Source organism: Morone saxatilis, unplaced genomic scaffold (genome assembly GCF_004916995.1).
Source record: "Morone saxatilis isolate NCDOM2014 unplaced genomic scaffold, NCSU_SB_2.0 Contig22, whole genome shotgun sequence".
NCBI lineage: Eukaryota > Metazoa > Chordata > Actinopteri > Moronidae > Morone > Morone saxatilis.
The window spans coordinates 16044770-16056941 of record NW_023339785.1 but is presented as its reverse complement, the minus strand read 5'-3'; positions in this window follow the sequence as shown (position 1 = coordinate 16056941).

Here is a 12172-nt window from a genome sequence, read left to right as displayed (position 1 = left end):
TTTGGAAATAAAACAATTTATTGACTTATTATCCTACCTTTAGATATTTCTATTCATTGCCTTACTAACGTGCTATAATAATGTAATGTTTTTGCGTTTCAATATTTTCATTTGGGGACAAAAACTGATATATGTCATTGTTTGCTTTAACTATAATTTGTCTGCCATAACTATGACATTTCCCGTAATCTACATGCACAAACATGGAAAGTGAGAATTTTAAATGTTGGCATTGGATGTAAAAATAAAAGTTTTTTTTAACTGAACATGATCCAAAGTCTTGCGCAACTGTCCAAATCTGACATTCTTGTCTTGTGATAGGGTTGCAAGAAATAAGTGGTCAGATGATCAGTAATGTAAATAAGCCAGCACTAGAGCTAAAATGTCCAACACTTTATCTGGAGGTAAAACCCAAAGTAAGCACTTAATAATCTCTCACTTCACAGGAAAACTGTGTAAACCATGACAAAGTGTTTTTTACTGCTGCAGGCCTGTACTACAAAGGGTTTTCAGGGTTACGATGGTCGTGTACTGGACTTCCTCCAGTGCAGGTTAGGAAAATCTTGGAAAATAGCATAATTTGTAGAAGATCCTGTGGAGCTCAGAGCACGGATTGTGAAGAGGCAAGAATGTTCAGAGACTGGTAAAGTCCTTTTGCTTTCCCTCACAATTTTCTTTATATGAGACAGATACTTGTCAGAGTTGATCCAAGTCCGTTTTACATTACATTTACATCAGTTTGTTCTTTGGTTGTAAAATATGCCACTCTGCAGCCAGTAGACTTGTTTGCCATTGGTTAAATGCTGCAAACACCGCCCCCTTATATGTGAACACGCTTATGGCTAGATTGGGAAAATCTGGGTGTTAGGCTTGCTTCGCAGTTCAGGCCTTTGTTTATAACCTGCATGACCTGTACATCCACTAGTTGTGTTTCTCGCCCTGGGGGACTTTTTATAGATCCCACATCTCAACAACTAACTTGGTGTGAACAATGTAATCATAATTAATAGAACTTATGGCAAACCGACAAAAAAAACCCCCAAAGTCTTCATATTTAAGACTGTGGTGACTATGGTTTTTCCCCACATGGAAGGGTGATTCCCCACAATGTGACTGCAGTGTGAACAGATGTGAATAATACAAGTACACTTACAAACACGCACACATACAAACACAATAATGACTCAGCCAGCATGTGAGGAAGCACGTGGAAAACTTAGAATATGTTTGAGCTGCGGAGGTTAGTTTGTCAGTGAAGACAGTGTTACTTTGCCCCTCTAAACTTCACCAGTCTCATAATAATATATGTGAAATAACTTATTAGGTTGGTTTATCTCATGTGCGTTTGTGTGTAGCGACTTGAACAGAAGGCTCAACTAATGATTACACAACAGAGCGTTGTGCTGCCCCTGCACATGTGAGAAGGGCTCTTGTTATAGTTTCCAAACAGCTTTTCTAGAATAGCAGAGGAAGCAGACACAAGCACATTCAAATGTTTCACATCGCCTCTGCTCCCCTCACAGACTCGCATTATACAGAGAAGGTGTTGCAACAGTATCAGTGACAGATGCTGATGGCAACTTTAACACTCAAAGTTTGTTTGCCCCCCCCCTTTTTCAAAATGATTTGCATGCAGTATATAACACTCACATTGCGCCTTTACCAGAAGCTGTTGCTTGGTCCTGGCGTGAGGGAACAACATCCCAGTGAAGTGCTGTTGAAACTTGACAGTTACAGATTAATTCATGCCCAGCCAATGTAGGCGAGAATGCTGTGTTCACAAATACAGTCTTCACAGAAACTGCAGCATCAAATTGTATTAGCACAATGATAAAGCCTTTTTAGAGACGTGTCTATGCAAATTCCTTTCAATTAGGCTTAGACACAGTATATGGCAATGTGGTTAACTGGAAGCAGTGGAGATTACCTTAAAATCTTTTCCCAAAAGAGTTGTTATTTCTGCTAGGACCTATTCTCTCTTTTTCCTCTGCTGTGCCTCAGTTTTCCAGTAGCTCTTAAGTTTTGCTGTCTGTTTTTCTCTAACAACCCTGTTTCCTTGGCTCTCCTGCAGCGCCCAACATGACATGCCAGGAGCATACTCATTATTTATGCCACTGAAAATGTACTGAAACAACATGAAATTGCTTTCGCATCTGTTACAAACATAAATCACTTCTAAATGGGGCTATAAGTTGTACTAAACTAATTAGGTTTTCAATCTAATGCAACAAACACACCGTGCTGTGTAGTTAGACCCTGTGAATTCTGTTGTATGTAGAAAAAAATGGTCGTAACATTCAAGGAAGAGGGCCTATGATGTAACATGAGGATGTTCTGGTAGAGATTGTTCAGCAACACTTCCCCTGTGCCCGTGTGCACAACAGGACGAACAGATAACTAGTTGCCAGAGGATGAGTGGGAGGAAAGAGAGAAAAAGAGAAGAGGCATTCAGAAGAGAGATAGCTACATTAAAAAGCATGAATAGGGAGCTCAAAGACTTCACAGGACACATTCTTGGAGGCTTTGTTTCTATAAGAGTTGAGAGACCTTTGCTGTCTGTCATGTGTTGGTCCACTGCGACTTGTGAAGAGTGCAAGCTGGCCAAAGTGTTGTTAGTGCCAGATCCAAGTCTAGTCTGCCACCCTGGCCAATCAGTCCTCATTTCCCCAGGCGCCTCTCAGTCTCCTCGGGCGAATGGCTCAGTCTGTACGCCACCCGTCCCGTGTCCCCCCTTTCAGAAGAGGGGAACAAACAGAAAGAGGTGACAAAACAAGAGCGCTCTTTTGTGGTGGTCAAGAAGGAAAGGGAGTGTTGTCTGACACTCCCAGCGCTAGCTCCGCCCCTCTGGCAGGCAAATTTGAAAAGTGGTGAGGACTGAGCAGACACAATGACAAAGCCTGAGAGGCTGACAGCAAGAGCAATAAGTTCAGGATAATGAGATCTGGAGTAATGTAGTATACTGTAGTAGTGTAATACTATACTGCTATATAACCCTGCTATGAGTATACTGTTTTGACCTCAGGGAGAACATACCTTAGGTGTTTATAGTGACTCAACACCACTGGACCATTCTTTTTAGATTCTGATAGCGACAGTATACTGAAGGAAGCAGATGATCCAATCATTACCAAAGTGCAACTGACTGACGCTACGTCTTGCCTCCCTTAATTACTAGTTATAGTCATAACCCTACCTTGATGCTTAGCTTATAGAAAAGTACTTGGAAAGGCAACATGATGATCAGATTTATTGTTTATTGTTCATATTTTTAAACTTTATGTTTCCCTTTTAATGTTGGGGGGTTGAAGTGTAAACTTCCCCAAATCATGATGGAGCTGCTAATGTTACTGTAGCATCCAGAAATGCTTCAGAGTAGGTTTCTCAGAATTGAATGGGCCTTTTTCTAGTTAGCATGTAACCACACAAATATAATAATGCTGTTAGCCTATACTACTTGGCTTTGTAAGTAGTACAAAGCAAAAAGTACAAAGCCAAATGACTTCTGTAGTAGCCTAATTAGCTATTGTTCGCAGCTAAAAGGTCTCTCAGACAAGAAGCAATTGACACGCCTTGTGATTTCGTTTCAATGAGAGTCGAGTGGGCAGCTAAGTAGACAGAACATCTGCTAGGCCGCACAACAACCGGGCACGATCCCGCAAAACTGTCGGGTCGTGCTCGTCGCCAGCTGTCGGAGTTGAACTTGGTTGAACCTTTCCTGCGATTGTTAGGGCACACCTGTGCGAATGCAGGGAAGTGATCATCATTTCAGCTATTTCCTTAAATTTACAGTTTCAATGGTAATGCTGGTAAGGGGAACTTTAGACAGACCAACTGAGAACAATTCTCAAACATCCTCATTTAGAAACTTTATTAGAACTGAACATTTTAAAGAGCTCAAGCATGAAGCACAACCAACCATGTGATCAAGTGTATAGATAGATATCAAGCTCAAGCTGGTGTCTGACATGTCAAAACTTGACATGCCAAACTTTCTCCCTGTCAAATCATCTCCCAAATCTAGGTTATATTTGGTTTCTGGGGCAGCACTTTTTTTTGTGTGTGTCTTAGAAACCATCCATGTTGACTGCCATCAAGGAGTTGTGAGATCCAAGCCACCGGTACCTTATAGGTGCGAAAGCTCAAAGAGACCTTTCCCATGTTTGATGTAGACCAAAGAACATAAAAAAATGTTCAACATTTTGTCCTGGCCTATAGGGCACACAGTGGTAATTTTAGCCTTTCTCTTTCATCAGCCTGAGCAACAGGTTGATAAATTCTTGGTATCCTTCAGCGGGCAATGTTATAGCTCGTCACAATAACTGCAGTTTTGTTAAAGGTGTCTGTGTGTCTGTTGCTTACACTGAGGAATGCACCAATGTTGGATGGCATGAAAGCTGAAGAAAGAAAGTGATTGCAAACAATTTTGTTAGAAGAGTTCTTTGTGATTCAGTGTGACATCTTTAACTCTCTATAGAATGTGTGTCTGAGGGGGTGTAAGAGAAAGCCTTATCATTTTGAGATTTCTTCTTTCCCCACCTGGGCATGCTGCCACCTGTCATTAACAACCAGAGGAGACTGTGTTGACAAGCATCTATTCACAGACTCATCCTCCCACACAGCACTTACCCCCACTATTCCATCATAGAAGAAGATGTAATTAATGACGTTATTGTCATGTAGTGTAGGCATGGATGTCAGTCACACACTGAGTTTTCAAGCAGGGATCATAATCCTTCTCATGTTTGCTGCGAGACTCCCATGGTGAAGGGGTCTGTCTGTGTTTAGCCTGCCCAAGATAGAGCTCCCTCGATGGGCTACATACCTCTGCCACACTGATCCCGCGATTCTGGGATCAGCAGGACACAGGGGATTGCATGGCAACATAGAGGGAAATGTGCTCTCTGCTCGAGGGCATATTTGTTCTCCTAGACACTAACAGCTCAGATTAACAATAATGAATGAAGTTCAAAGTATGTATTGTTGAGGAATCTTTTGCAATGTTTCACAACTGTTTCAAGAGAAAAGAACAATTATTTGATGTTTCACTTGACGTCTGTGCTCATCAAAGACAAAGACATGGAAACAGCACCGATACAAAGCCGTGTCAGCTGAAATATTTAGCAGGACTAAGGGGAGAAGATGTGTACTCTCGTTTGTCAAACTGCCTCATGTATCGTTTCTGTTGCTTGTGCATACAATGATTTCAGGGCACAAGTGTGTTTTATTTGCTCTGCTCTGACACAATTGTGCCTGACAGCTTCTGACATGTGTCATGTCTTATGTTGACACTGAGATGGAGAGAAAGGATACGGGATTGACTGGTTCATACAAGGTCACTGTGAAGCTCCAGGAATCCATGTTGACAGCTTTGGTCCCGACATCATGTATTTCCCAAGGCTTCAACACAGCACACACTGTACATACTGCACGTCTCAGTGACGATCATTCTTTACAAACTATTACAGGTTTAGATCAACAAGGAAGACAGAGTTGCTTAATACAATCATTTTGCTGTTACTAATTTATTTTCCATATGCTTTACAGTTACAACATAATGAATGAAATCAAACATTCCTTTGCAAGACTAAGTGTCCACAGACACACATAGCCTCTGTCAGGCTATTCTTAGGCACAGTGGTGCTTTGAACTAAATGCTAATGCTAGCATGGCAACATGCTCACAATGAAAATCCTAACATGCTGATTCTTAGGTATAAAGTCGTTTACCATACTCACAAACTTATTTGAATGTTTTAGCATTAATTTTTGACATTAGAAATAACAGTTGACAAGACAGTTTCTCTTCAAGGTCCATTTAATAGTTATCTAAAGCATCAGATTGGCTGCGTTAAAAGATGGACTTTGTCCAGTTGTCATGTGATGTTTAGATTTCTTTTTTCAATTGTAATTATATTTTAAAAAACTTGAATCGTACCCAAGAGGGGTAAGTAAGAGCACTAATATGATAAATGCTTAATGAAAGAAGGATCACCATTACCACTAGAATATCAGATCTAGAGAAACATAGGGTGCCATGAAGACTTTAAAGAAATGCAGAAATGTATGCTTATTTAATTGTAAACAATCACATATATCGTTATTTTAAAAAAAATTATCTTTGACAGCATTTGACACCAAACTGACGTGGCAGCAGGGGTGGCTAGGCATTTTTTAGGTGTGGCAGCTGCCATTCCATGCCAGTCCTCTAGATCCACTAGATAAACATCAAGAACATGTAGATGTTATTATGGAGGCACTGCATGTTTTATGTTGACTAAAGGTCTGTAAAAGAGAAACTGTAGTCTAAAAGCCAGAGATTCCAATGGGGTGTGTACCAGTAAGTGAATGTTCTTCTCTTTATTCTACTGTCACTCTGCAATTAAAATCTCCTCAGCAAGAAGGCTTAAAGGATGGACAAAAGGCTACAGGATGTATTTAGAGCGCTGAACTTTTCATATTCATATTAAATGGCTATTACTGCTTGCCTCTTCTTTCTTCAGCACCTCATATCATTTCTTGTGCTCTATTTATCCTACTTTCTATCATTTCATGTTTCTCAGGTTATATCCTTTAACCAGCCTCTATCCTAATCTTTTCTTACAAAATACAAAATAACTTTATTAAGTTTCTGATGAATAACAAGCAATGTATTTGTCTGATTTAAGTATTATAACTTATCTTAAGGATAAAGTGAGTTACTCAGGGATCGAAATGTCCTAGACATGCTAGCTACTGTAAACTATTTTTATATTTGAAGGCACTACAAAACAGGGATTTTATTTTATCTGAATACTATTTATCCAAGAACACATGACCAGCATGTAAAGACTTTACATGAAAGGAACAGTGAAGCTGTTTAATATAATGGATTGACAAGTATGTCACTGACTGGGACTGAATGAGATCCCATAAACAACAGAGAGTAATGCAACTTTCATGTCACACACTGTGCATTCATTCAACAGTCCAGGTGTATCTGAATTAACAATAAATGAGTAAAAACCTTTACCCCATTACCACTTGCAGTTTTATCTCTATACACTTTTTCTCCTGTCTGTCCTTACCTTTTTATTGATCCTCTCTATTCTCTCACTTCACAACCAGAGGCTCCAGGAGGCGGCGTGATTGACAGGCCTGTGCTGTGTCTCCGCTGGATAATACCCCTCCTACCTCTCCCGTTGCCAGGGTGACAGATGGGTTTTCTCTGCCGAAACACTCCGTCTCTATCTCTGTCATCTCAGATTGGTGAGCGACTAGGAGAGAGGAGGGGTAGGTGAGACTCAGTCAATCCTACACTTCCCATGACAAATGATAGCGATACAGACAAACAGTGTACAGTGAGTGTCCGTTTATGTTTCTAACTGCAACGGGGTCTCATAGTCTGTCACACTCTGCTCAACACCAATCTTGCACAGTATTCTCTGGCTGGAGTGTCAGCTGACATAAAAAAGCAGGCCAGTGCCTGTGAGGGCCTGTCCGTGATTCACTATCATAATATCCCTCCGCTCTGCCACACAGGGCTCTTTAAGCAGAGTGTTCTGGCTGCCTGCACTATCGAAGGTAGGAGTCTTTGATTCAAAACCAACTAGAACAGGTCAAAAAATAGCCTGGAGGCAGCTACTTGTCCAGCTAAAGAGACTTTCGTTTTGTTTAGCTCTCTTTTTTCTTTCTTTCTTTCTTTCTTCTGTCAGGCTTTCTCCTTGTCACTAAGCATCAGCTCTAACAGTGTTGCTCTTAGCACAGTTAATCATTCACACAGGCAGTGCCCATGGCACAATTGGGGCAGTGCCAAGTGACATGGATGACATCATCCATTGTGCTTGCCGCCAATCCAATCAGGTTCCCAGACACCAATGTGGAGCCTTGGACATGATTAGAGATGAGCCCATGACATCATCCTTCAGCCAGTTTCCCTACGGCGGCACTGACATCATCCAGTGTGAGTCAATTATTAGAATCGCTGCTGTCTAATAATCTGTTTTAGTGTCTTCACTAGTAATGATAACAGGTTTTGGATCAATTTAGGCATTTATCATACTGAACCAGGTGTGAAGAATGACTCATATCCAGACTTTCTATGTGCTGTTACAAACAGACTGGTGCATCCAACTCTCAGGCATTCATGTGTGAACCTGTGTGAAAGCTAATCCTTTCCTATCCCCAAACAACAAAAATATATTCCACTGCACACCAGGATACTAGGATTGACACTGTTTTATTTAAAATTATTTAATCAAAAACAAAACAAAAAGGAGTGAACTATGCATTTTGTGGGTTGCTTCATCATATTCACTGTCCTGTCTTATCCGATCCACTGCAGGAGTATTTTATTATATTTTACTTGTGCCTGTGCACCACAAACTTCATCCTTGGGATGTAGTATCCTAACCTGCTTTATCCTATCCTTTCCTACTCTATCCCTCCCATCCTATCCAATCCCATCCTATCCTATCCTATCCCATCCCATCCCATCCTATCCTTTCCTTTCCTCTCCTATTCTATCCTATTTCATCTTATCCTATCTCATTCTTTCCTAATCTATCCTCTCCTATCCTATCCTTTCCTTTCCTATTCTACCCTATCCCATTCTTTCCTAATCTATTCTATCCCATCCCATCCTATCCCAGCCTTTCCTTTCCTCTTATGTCTTTGTAGTATTATATACTAAAAATAAGTGCTTCTTTATAGAACCTTTAAAGGTTGGTACATAGAGAAAAAGAGGGGGGGGGCATAATGAATGGTTAGTAGATAAATGGAACATTTATGTGGCCTCCACTTTCTCCCCCTTTAGAGTAAACACTCAATAACTGATTAGTCAGTCGTGACATCGGATTTACCATAAACACGACCTCTCATTTGAGAGAAGTTGTAGATCAGCAAATGATGAAAATGATTGGAGTGGAGTGGTGATTATGAGGTACCATACTAAGTTTAAGTTAAATCATTCCTATGTTAATCCTCATTAGTGACAGTAGGTGCACTCATCCGTTGCTTGAGTGTGCTAATCAAAGATGGAAGAGATCACAAAAAGTAATTATAGGGCATTGTACTTATAAGCTCTGTATCAGTTGTAGTAAATACATCCTATGTTGCATGTAAAGGAGAAAGGCTAAACTTGTTGCAGTTTCTTACTATTTCTGAACTGTGTGATATTTCTTACTTACAGGCACAGTCATTCACATTCACACTCAGTCAGCTATCCCAATATCGAGCTGGGGTCTGTATTTCCTGTCCCTCCTTGAAACTTGTAGGTGGTCTTTGGCCATCTTTGTCTGACTCAGAGGTAGGCTCTTCCTCCTGGTCCTTAGGTCCCAAACATTATAGCTGTGCTGCTGAGCTCTTAAGTCATGAGTCCTCTTCCGTCACTGTTGAACTGCATGAAGAAGCTGGCGAGCTATCTCATGGACCTCACCATGGCTCTTTTCCAGGTCATGCACATACTCTGTAGGGTCTCTGTTCTGCCACCTCTAACCAGATGTCCTGTGGCTGATGGACTTCTCTTCCCAGCCATAGCATGTTGGGTGTGAAGCTGGTGCTAGAATGCTGTGCATTGCGATACGCAGCTGTGGGGTAGGTGTTCCCAGTTCTTTGGATTTTGATCTGCATAACAACAGATCATTTGAATGAGTGTACAATTAAATCGTTCCTGTCTGTTTGAAGCAGGGTGGTATGGCGTGGTTCTGGTCTTGGAGGTCTGAAAGAGCTGGCAAATGTTCACAAACAGTGCACTTTCAAAGTTATGGCCTTGGTCCGTATGTAGCTCTAGTGGGGCTTCAAAGCGTGAAGTCATTGACCAGCGTCTTAGCTGTTGTTTCTGCTTCTTGATCTGTGACCCACCTGGTGAACTGACCAATGATGCCCAGGATGTATTTGTGTTCAGAGGATGAGATGGGAAATGGGCCCAATACATCAAGATGCAACCAGTCCATAGGGGATCCAGCCTGGTAAGTTTACAGCTTGGCTCTTTGTGTGGGACTGCTTGATTTCTGGTGAACTAGTACAGTAGTCACTCTCTCTTTGAGGTGCAGGAAGGCTTCCTGCTGTGGTTCGCCCCCCTGGAATTCTGCTGTCTTCTTGAGGAGATTAGTGAAGGGGCTAGCAAGCTCAGCAAAGGTAGGCACAAAGTGATGGTAATGATTGCATAGCCCTGGAAAGGCTTGCAACTGCTGCGTGTTTGTAGGAGGCTGCCACTCGTGCACATCTTTGATCAGTGCTGGGTTTGGACCTCTCCACTGACCACGTGACCACTGACCTTATCTTTCAACAGCTGGTACTTCTTGGGTTTCAGCTCTAGACCATAGCTGTGAAGGTGTTCGAAGACGTCATCGAGGCACTACAGGTTCTCCTCAACCCCTCAGAAGCCGCCCTTGAGATCTAGGTTAGAGAAGACAGTGGCTTCTCGCTTCTCCCAGGACATCAAGACACTTGTCCATTTTAGGCAACAGATAAGCATCCCTCAATGTAAGGCCATTTAGGCACTGAGCTCTCTCTGAGGAAATGGCTTTTGGTTTTGAAAGCCATACATGATAGTTCCTTGTAATCAGGTTTACCTTTACAGGGCAGGCAGACAATGGAGCCTCTCTAATGTGACAGGGACCTTTAGAGAAAGATGTGGCCTAAACTTACTTCTCTCTCCCACCTCTCTTTTTTCTACTTCAGTAATCTTAACACTGCTGAGTCTTTGCTTCCATGCTCTGTTAGCACCGGCCTCCAGTCCATCCTCACAGGCTCTCCGTGGAGACCTCTCACACACACACACAAATGTAGACACACATTCACACTTATGAGAGCGATTTGAAAATAATGGAGTGTGACATTACCTCATCGGACTTTATCCACAGAATGCACACACCAACACACAAACACACTAAAAAACACACACAAAGAGTAATCAGAGTCAGTGGAGCCTATCAGCTTCCCGAGGGTTACCTCACCTTGTAGATGTCTTACACAAGGCCACGGAGCAGTTCACTTGTCCACCTGCCCCACACACACACACACACACACACTGATCAGCCATAATATTATGACCTCCTGGGCACCCTGGTGGTTATAATATTATGCAGCCCTGTACACAACAAACTGTGATGCACTGTGTTCTAACACATTTCTGTCAGAACCAGCATTAACTTCTTCAGCAATATGAGTTACAGTAGCTTGTCTGTTGGATCGGCTGCCCATGACCCTGTCACCGTTCAGTGCTTTTCCTTCCTTGGACCACTTTTGATAGATACTGACCACTGCATACCGGGAACACCCCACAAGAGCTGCAGTTTTAGAGATCATCACAGATCATCATTGGCCCTTTGTCAAAGTCGCTCAAATCCTAACGCTGCCAATTTTTCTTGATTCAAACACATCAACTTTGAGGAACAAAAATTTCACTTGCCTGCCTAATATATCCCACCCACTGACATTTATTCACCTCACCTGTCAGTGGTCATAATGTTATGGCTGATCGGTGTATATACTTGCACTGCAATTACACTCCCATCTCCAATGATGTACCTTGGCTGCTAACCAGTTTTTAGGGCTGCACCGGACTAGAGATATTCCTATAGTCAACTAGTAGTCATTAGTTTAAGCCATTAGACTAGTCATTGCATGATTATGATATTAATTTGATTATTTGAATATATAGAGCCGCCACCTGTTAAGCGCTAACAGAAAAAGTATATATATATATATATATATGTGTGTAAAAAAAAATAATAATAACTATATTTTCAGCTTAAGCGTATTTATGTGTGGGTAGTGAGTCTAATCAGTGGTTTATTGCTTCTTCTAAGACCCTTTTTTCTGTTAGATCTCTGCAGCAACAGTAGTGGAGCCCTACAACAAACTACATAATGTAGATTTTTGTAATCCTTTGTCTTTAAAGAAGGCTGACATTCTGAAAATAAAACAGAGCAATGAAAAAGTAAAAAATTCTGGGGAAATGCTCAAGATTCCCCCACATAAAAAGCGAGTTCCCATGGGGGAGATGTGACAGCAAAACAGAACAGATGACAAACACTACTGGAATATGTGAGCAAGCACACATATACACTGACAAACACTAACACAAAAAGTGCTCATCAAGCTCTTATCATATGTACTTCTTCCTGTGTGGTCACAGCTGTAAGGTTGTGTTCTCGTGCAGCAGAGATTATTCACTGAAAGTCTCTCACTTC